Here is a 6,009-nt window from a genome sequence, read left to right as displayed (position 1 = left end):
AGCACAAACCTAGCACAAACGAACAGCAGTGTCATTTTAATATTTTGAATGAGACGGGGGGCCAACTTCACACAGGTCTTGTACCGAGATCTCAATGACCAAAAAGTAGCTCAGTTGGTAGAGCGGAGGACTGTAGGCTACATATGTTGATATCCTTAGGTCGCTGGTTCAACTCCGGCTCAAAGGGGGAGTCTTTTACAGGTGGAAATTTGCAACCGATCATCAACAGTACACACCACTTGTGAGGAGATCTCAACGACCACAAAGTAGGCGGGGCAGTCAATGTCCTGAATGTTTGGCATACTGCTGATAAGAAAGCTCAACATTTTCTGAACAGGATATGGACATTTTTAAGAACAATTCTACACTGTTAATTATGAAAGGTCTAGTCTTTTACAGGTGGAAATTTGCAACCGATCATCAACAGTTCACACCTCTTATCAGGAGACCTCAACAACAAAAAAGTAGGCGGGCAGTCAATGTCCTGAATGTTTGCCATTCTGTTGCTAAGAAAGCTTGACATTTTCTGAACAGGATAAGGAGGAGTCTTTTACAGGTGGAAATTTGCAACCGATCATCAACAGTACACACCACTTGTAGGGACACCTCAACAACAAAAAAGTATGCGGGGCAGTCAATGTCCTGAATGTTTGGCATACTGCTGCTAAGAAAGCTCAACATTTTCTGAACAGGATATGGAGATTTTCCCAAAAACTTCTACACCGTTACTTATGAAAGGACCCTTCGATAGCTCAGTTGGTAGAGAGGAGGACTGTAGGTTACATATGTTGATATCCTTAGGTCGCTGTTTCAACTCCGGCTCGAAGGAGGAGTCTTTTCCAGGTGGAAATTTGCAACCGATCATCAACAGTACACACCACTTGTCAGGAGATCTCAACGACCAAAAAGTATGCGGGGCAGTCAATGTCCTGAATGTTTGGCATACTGCTGCTAAGAAAGCTCAACATTTTCTGAACAGGATATGGACATTTTCCCAAAAAATTCTACACTGTTAATCATGACAGGACCCTTCGATAGCTCAGTTGGTAGAGCGGAGGACTGTAGGCTACATATGTTGATATCCTTAGGTCGCTGGTTCAACTCCGGCTCAAAGGAGGAGTCTTTTACAGGTGGAAATTTGCAACCGATCATCAACAGTTCACACCTCTTTTCAGGAGACCTCAACAACAAAAAAGTAGGCGGGCAGTCAATGTCCTGAATGTTTGCCATTCTGCTGCTAAGAAAGCTCAACATTTTCTGAACAGGATATGGACATTTTTAAGAACAATTCTACACTGTTAATTATGAAAGGACCCTTCGATAGCTCAGTTGGTAGAGCGGAGGACTGTAGGCTACATATGTTGATATCCTTAGGTCGCTGGTTCAACTCCGGCTCAAAGGAGGAGTCTTTTACAGGTGGAAATTTGCAACCGATCATCAACAGTACACACCACTTGTGAGGAGATCTCAACGACCACAAAGTAGGCGGGGCAGTCAATGTCCTGAATGTTTGGCATACTGCTGATAAGAAAGCTCAACATTTTCTGAACAGGATATGGACATTTTTAAGAACAATTCTACACTGTTAATTATGAAAGGACCCTTCGATAGCTCAGTTGGTAGAGCGGAGGACTGTAGGTTATATATGTTGATATCCTTAGGTCGCTGGTTGAACTCCGGCTCGAAGGAGGCATCTTTAAAGGTGGAAATTTTCATCAACAGTACACACCACTTGTAGGTGTGTACTGTTGCAGATCGGTTGCAAATTTCCACCTGTACACACCACTTGTCAGGAGATCTCAACGACCAAAAAGTAGGCGGGGCAGTCAATGTCCTGAATGTTTGCCATTCTGCTGCTAAGAAAGCTCAACATTTTCTGAACAGGATAAGGAGTCTTTTACAGGTGGAAATTTGCAACCGATCATCAACAGTACACACCACTTGTAGGGACACCTCAACAACAAAAAAGTATGCGGGGCAGTCAATGTCCTGAATGTTTGGCATACTGCTGCTAAGAAAGCTCAACATTTTCTGAACAGGATATGGACATTTTCCCAAAAAATTCTACACTGTTAATCATGACAGGACCCTTAGATAGCTCAGTTGGTAGAGCGGAGGACTGTAGGCTACATATGTTGATATACTTAGGTCGCTGGTTCAACTCCGGCTCGAAGGAGGAGTCTTTTACAGGTGGAAATTTGCAACCGATCATCAACAGTTCACACCACTTATCAGGAGACCTCAACAACAAAAAAGTAGGCGGGCAGTCAATGTCCTGAATGTTTGCCATTCTGCTGCTAAGAAAGCTCAACATTTTCTGAACAGGATAAGGAGGAGTCTTTTACAGGTGGAAATTTGCAACCGATCATCAACAGTACACACCACTTGTAGGGACACCTCAACAACAAAAAAGTATGCGGGGCAGTCAATGTCCTGAATGTTTGGCATACTGCTGCTAAGAAAGCTCAACATTTTCTGAACAGGATATGGACATTTTCCCAAAAAATTCTACACTGTTAATCATGACAGGACCCTTCGATAGCTCAGTTGGTAGAGCGGAGGACTGTAGGCTACATATGTTGATATCCTTAGGTCGCTGGTTCAACTCCGGCTCGAAGGAGGAGTCTTTTACAGGTGGAAATTTGCAACCGATCATCAACAGTACACACCACTTGTAGGGACACCTAAACAACAAAAAAGTATGCGGGGCAGTCAATGTCCTGAATGTTTGGCATACTGCTGCTAAGAAAGCTCAACATTTTCTGAACAGGATAAGGAGGAGTCTTTTACAGGTGGAAATTTGCAACCGATCATCAACAGTACACACCACTTGTAGGGACACCTCAACAACAAAAAAGTATGCGGGGCAGTCAATGTCCTGAATGTTTGCCATTCTGTTGCTAAGAAAGCTTGACATTTTCTGAACAGGATAAGGAGGAGTCTTTTACAGGTGGAAATTTGCAACCGATCATCAACAGTACACACCACTTGTAGGGACACCTCAACAACAAAAAAGTATGCGGGGCAGTCAATGTCCTGAATGTTTGGCATACTGCTGCTAAGAAAGCTCAACATTTTCTGAACAGGATATGGAGATTTTCCCAAAAACTTCTACACCGTTACTTATGAAAGGACCCTTCGATAGCTCAGTTGGTAGAGAGGAGGACTGTAGGTTACATATGTTGATATCCTTAGGTCGCTGTTTCAACTCCGGCTCGAAGGAGGAGTCTTTTCCAGGTGGAAATTTGCAACCGATCATCAACAGTACACACCACTTGTCAGGAGATCTCAACGACCAAAAAGTATGCGGGGCAGTCAATGTCCTGAATGTTTGGCATACTGCTGCTAAGAAAGCTCAACATTTTCTGAACAGGATATGGACATTTTCCCAAAAAATTCTACACTGTTAATCATGACAGGACCCTTCGATAGCTCAGTTGGTAGAGCGGAGGACTGTAGGCTACATATGTTGATATCCTTAGGTCGCTGGTTCAACTCCGGCTCAAAGGAGGAGTCTTTTACAGGTGGAAATTTGCAACCGATCATCAACAGTTCACACCTCTTTTCAGGAGACCTCAACAACAAAAAAGTAGGCGGGCAGTCAATGTCCTGAATGTTTGCCATTCTGCTGCTAAGAAAGCTCAACATTTTCTGAACAGGATATGGACATTTTTAAGAACAATTCTACACTGTTAATTATGAAAGGACCCTTCGATAGCTCAGTTGGTAGAGCGGAGGACTGTAGGCTACATATGTTGATATCCTTAGGTCGCTGGTTCAACTCCGGCTCAAAGGAGGCATCTTTAAAGGTGGAAATTTTCATCAACAGTACACACCACTTGTAGGTGTGTACTGTTGCAGATCGGTTGCAAATTTCCACCTGTACACACCACTTGTCAGGAGATCTCAACGACCAAAAAGTAGGCGGGGCAGTCAATGTCCTGAATGTTTGCCATTCTGCTGCTAAGAAAGCTCAACATTTTCTGAACAGGATAAGGAGTCTTTTACAGGTGGAAATTTGCAACCGATCATCAACAGTACACACCACTTGTAGGGACACCTCAACAACAAAAAAGTATGCGGGGCAGTCAATGTCCTGAATGTTTGGCATACTGCTGCTAAGAAAGCTCAACATTTTCTGAACAGGATATGGAGATTTTCCCAAAAAATTCTACACTGTTAATCATGACAGGACCCTTAGATAGCTCAGTTGGTAGAGCGGAGGACTGTAGGCTACATATGTTGATATACTTAGGTCGCTGGTTCAACTCCGGCTCGAAGGAGGAGTCTTTTACAGGTGGAAATTTGCAACCGATCATCAACAGTTCACACCACTTATCAGGAGACCTCAACAACAAAAAAGTAGGCGGGCAGTCAATGTCCTGAATGTTTGCCATTCTGCTGCTAAGAAAGCTCAACATTTTCTGAACAGGATAAGGAGGAGTCTTTTACAGGTGGAAATTTGCAACCGATCATCAACAGTACACACCACTTGTAGGGACACCTCAACAACAAAAAAGTATGCGGGGCAGTCAATGTCCTGAATGTTTGGCATACTGCTGCTAAGAAAGCTCAACATTTTCTGAACAGGATATGGAGATTTTCCCAAAAAATTCTACACTGTTAATCATGACAGGACCCTTCGATAGCTCAGTTGGTAGAGCGGAGGACTGTAGGTTACATATGTTGATATCCTTAGGTCGCTGGTTCAACTCCGGCTCGAAGGAGGAGTGTTTTACAGGTGGAAATTTGCAACCGATCATCAACAGTACACACCACTTGTGAGGAGATGTCAACGACCAAAAAGTAGGCGGGGCAGTCAATGTCCTGAATGTTTGCCATTCTGCTGCTAAGAAAGCTCAACATTTTCTGAACAGGATATGGACATTTTCCCAAAAACTTCTACACCGTTACTTATGAAAGGACCCTACACTGAATTCTACACTGTTAATCATGACAGGACCCTTCGATAGCTCAGTTGGTAGAGCGGAGGACTGTAGGCTACATATGTTGATATCCTTAGGTCGCTGTTTCAACTCCGGCTCGAAAGAGGAGTCTTTTACAGGTGGAAATTTGCAACCGATCATCAACAGTACACACCACTTGTAGGGACACCTCAACGACCAAAAAGTAGGCGGGGCAGTCAATGTCCTGAATGTTTGCCATTCTGCTGCTAAGAAAGCTCAACATTTTCTGAACAGGATATGGACATTTTCCCAAAAACTTCTACACCGTTACTTATGAAAGGACCCTTCGATAGCTCAGTTGGTAGAGTGGAGGACTGTAGGCTACATATGTTGATATCCTTAGGTCGCTGTTTCAACTCCGGCTCGAAAGAGGAGTCTTTTACAGGTGGAAATTTGCAACCGATCATCAACAGTACACACCACTTGTAGGGACACCTCAACAACAAAAAAGTATGCGGGGCAGTCAATGTCCTGAATGTTTGGCATACTGCTGCTAAGAAAGCTCAACATTTTCTGAACAGGATAAGGAGGAGTCTTTTACAGGTGGAAATTTGCAACCGATCATCAACAGTACACACCACTTGTAGGGACACCTCAACAACAAAAAAGTATGCGGGGCAGTCAATGTCCTGAATGTTTGGCATACTGCTGCTAAGAAAGCTCAACATTTTCTGAACAGGATATGGACATTTTCCCAAAAACTTCTACACCGTTACTTATGAAAGGACCCTTCGATAGCTCAGTTGGTAGAGCGGAGGACTGTAGGCTACATATGTTGATATCCTTAGGTAGCTGTTTCAACTCCGGCTCGAAAGAGGAGTCTTTTACAGGTGGAAATTTGCAACCGATCATCAACAGTACACACCACTTGTGAGGAGATCTCAACGACCAAAAAGTAGGCGGGGCAGTCAATGTCCTGAATGTTTGCCATTCTGCTGCTAAGAAAGCTCAACATTTTCTGAACAGGATATGGATATTTTCCCAAAAACTTCTACACCGTTACTTATGAAAGGACCCTACACTGAATTCTACACTGTTAATC

At 43.4% G+C, this 6,009-nt stretch overlaps 11 non-coding genes across 11 annotated transcripts; all 11 read left to right on the top strand.

Moving 5' to 3' along the window:
- Nucleotides 1–741: 741 nt before the first annotated feature.
- trnay-gua (transfer RNA tyrosine (anticodon GUA)) lies at nucleotides 742–829 on the top strand. The gene is given in 2 exon segments: nucleotides 742–778; nucleotides 794–829. It is a non-coding gene; the product is annotated as a tRNA-Tyr (tRNA).
- A 199-nt stretch (nucleotides 830–1,028) lies between these two features.
- On the top strand, nucleotides 1,029–1,116 carry trnay-gua (transfer RNA tyrosine (anticodon GUA)). Its single transcript is given in 2 exon segments — nucleotides 1,029–1,065; nucleotides 1,081–1,116. It is a non-coding gene; the product is annotated as a tRNA-Tyr (tRNA).
- Nucleotides 1,117–1,314: 198 nt separating this feature from the next.
- Nucleotides 1,315–1,402, top strand: trnay-gua (transfer RNA tyrosine (anticodon GUA)). The gene is given in 2 exon segments: nucleotides 1,315–1,351; nucleotides 1,367–1,402. It is a non-coding gene; the product is annotated as a tRNA-Tyr (tRNA).
- A 199-nt stretch (nucleotides 1,403–1,601) lies between these two features.
- Nucleotides 1,602–1,689, top strand: trnay-gua (transfer RNA tyrosine (anticodon GUA)). Its single transcript is given in 2 exon segments — nucleotides 1,602–1,638; nucleotides 1,654–1,689. It is a non-coding gene; the product is annotated as a tRNA-Tyr (tRNA).
- An 843-nt stretch (nucleotides 1,690–2,532) lies between these two features.
- On the top strand, nucleotides 2,533–2,620 carry trnay-gua (transfer RNA tyrosine (anticodon GUA)). Its single transcript is given in 2 exon segments — nucleotides 2,533–2,569; nucleotides 2,585–2,620. It is a non-coding gene; the product is annotated as a tRNA-Tyr (tRNA).
- Nucleotides 2,621–3,135: 515 nt separating this feature from the next.
- On the top strand, nucleotides 3,136–3,223 carry trnay-gua (transfer RNA tyrosine (anticodon GUA)). Its single transcript is given in 2 exon segments — nucleotides 3,136–3,172; nucleotides 3,188–3,223. It is a non-coding gene; the product is annotated as a tRNA-Tyr (tRNA).
- Nucleotides 3,224–3,422: 199 nt separating this feature from the next.
- trnay-gua (transfer RNA tyrosine (anticodon GUA)) lies at nucleotides 3,423–3,510 on the top strand. Its single transcript is given in 2 exon segments — nucleotides 3,423–3,459; nucleotides 3,475–3,510. It is a non-coding gene; the product is annotated as a tRNA-Tyr (tRNA).
- A 198-nt stretch (nucleotides 3,511–3,708) lies between these two features.
- trnay-gua (transfer RNA tyrosine (anticodon GUA)) lies at nucleotides 3,709–3,796 on the top strand. Its single transcript is given in 2 exon segments — nucleotides 3,709–3,745; nucleotides 3,761–3,796. It is a non-coding gene; the product is annotated as a tRNA-Tyr (tRNA).
- An 843-nt stretch (nucleotides 3,797–4,639) lies between these two features.
- On the top strand, nucleotides 4,640–4,727 carry trnay-gua (transfer RNA tyrosine (anticodon GUA)). Its single transcript is given in 2 exon segments — nucleotides 4,640–4,676; nucleotides 4,692–4,727. It is a non-coding gene; the product is annotated as a tRNA-Tyr (tRNA).
- Nucleotides 4,728–4,963: 236 nt separating this feature from the next.
- trnay-gua (transfer RNA tyrosine (anticodon GUA)) lies at nucleotides 4,964–5,051 on the top strand. The gene is given in 2 exon segments: nucleotides 4,964–5,000; nucleotides 5,016–5,051. It is a non-coding gene; the product is annotated as a tRNA-Tyr (tRNA).
- Nucleotides 5,052–5,250: 199 nt separating this feature from the next.
- trnay-gua (transfer RNA tyrosine (anticodon GUA)) lies at nucleotides 5,251–5,338 on the top strand. Its single transcript is given in 2 exon segments — nucleotides 5,251–5,287; nucleotides 5,303–5,338. It is a non-coding gene; the product is annotated as a tRNA-Tyr (tRNA).
- Nucleotides 5,339–6,009: the final 671 nt, after the last annotated feature.

The sequence above is a fragment of the Pleuronectes platessa genome, chromosome 8 (assembly GCF_947347685.1).
Source record: "Pleuronectes platessa chromosome 8, fPlePla1.1, whole genome shotgun sequence".
NCBI lineage: Eukaryota > Metazoa > Chordata > Actinopteri > Pleuronectiformes > Pleuronectidae > Pleuronectes > Pleuronectes platessa.
This window is presented reverse-complemented; position numbering and strand designations above follow the sequence as displayed.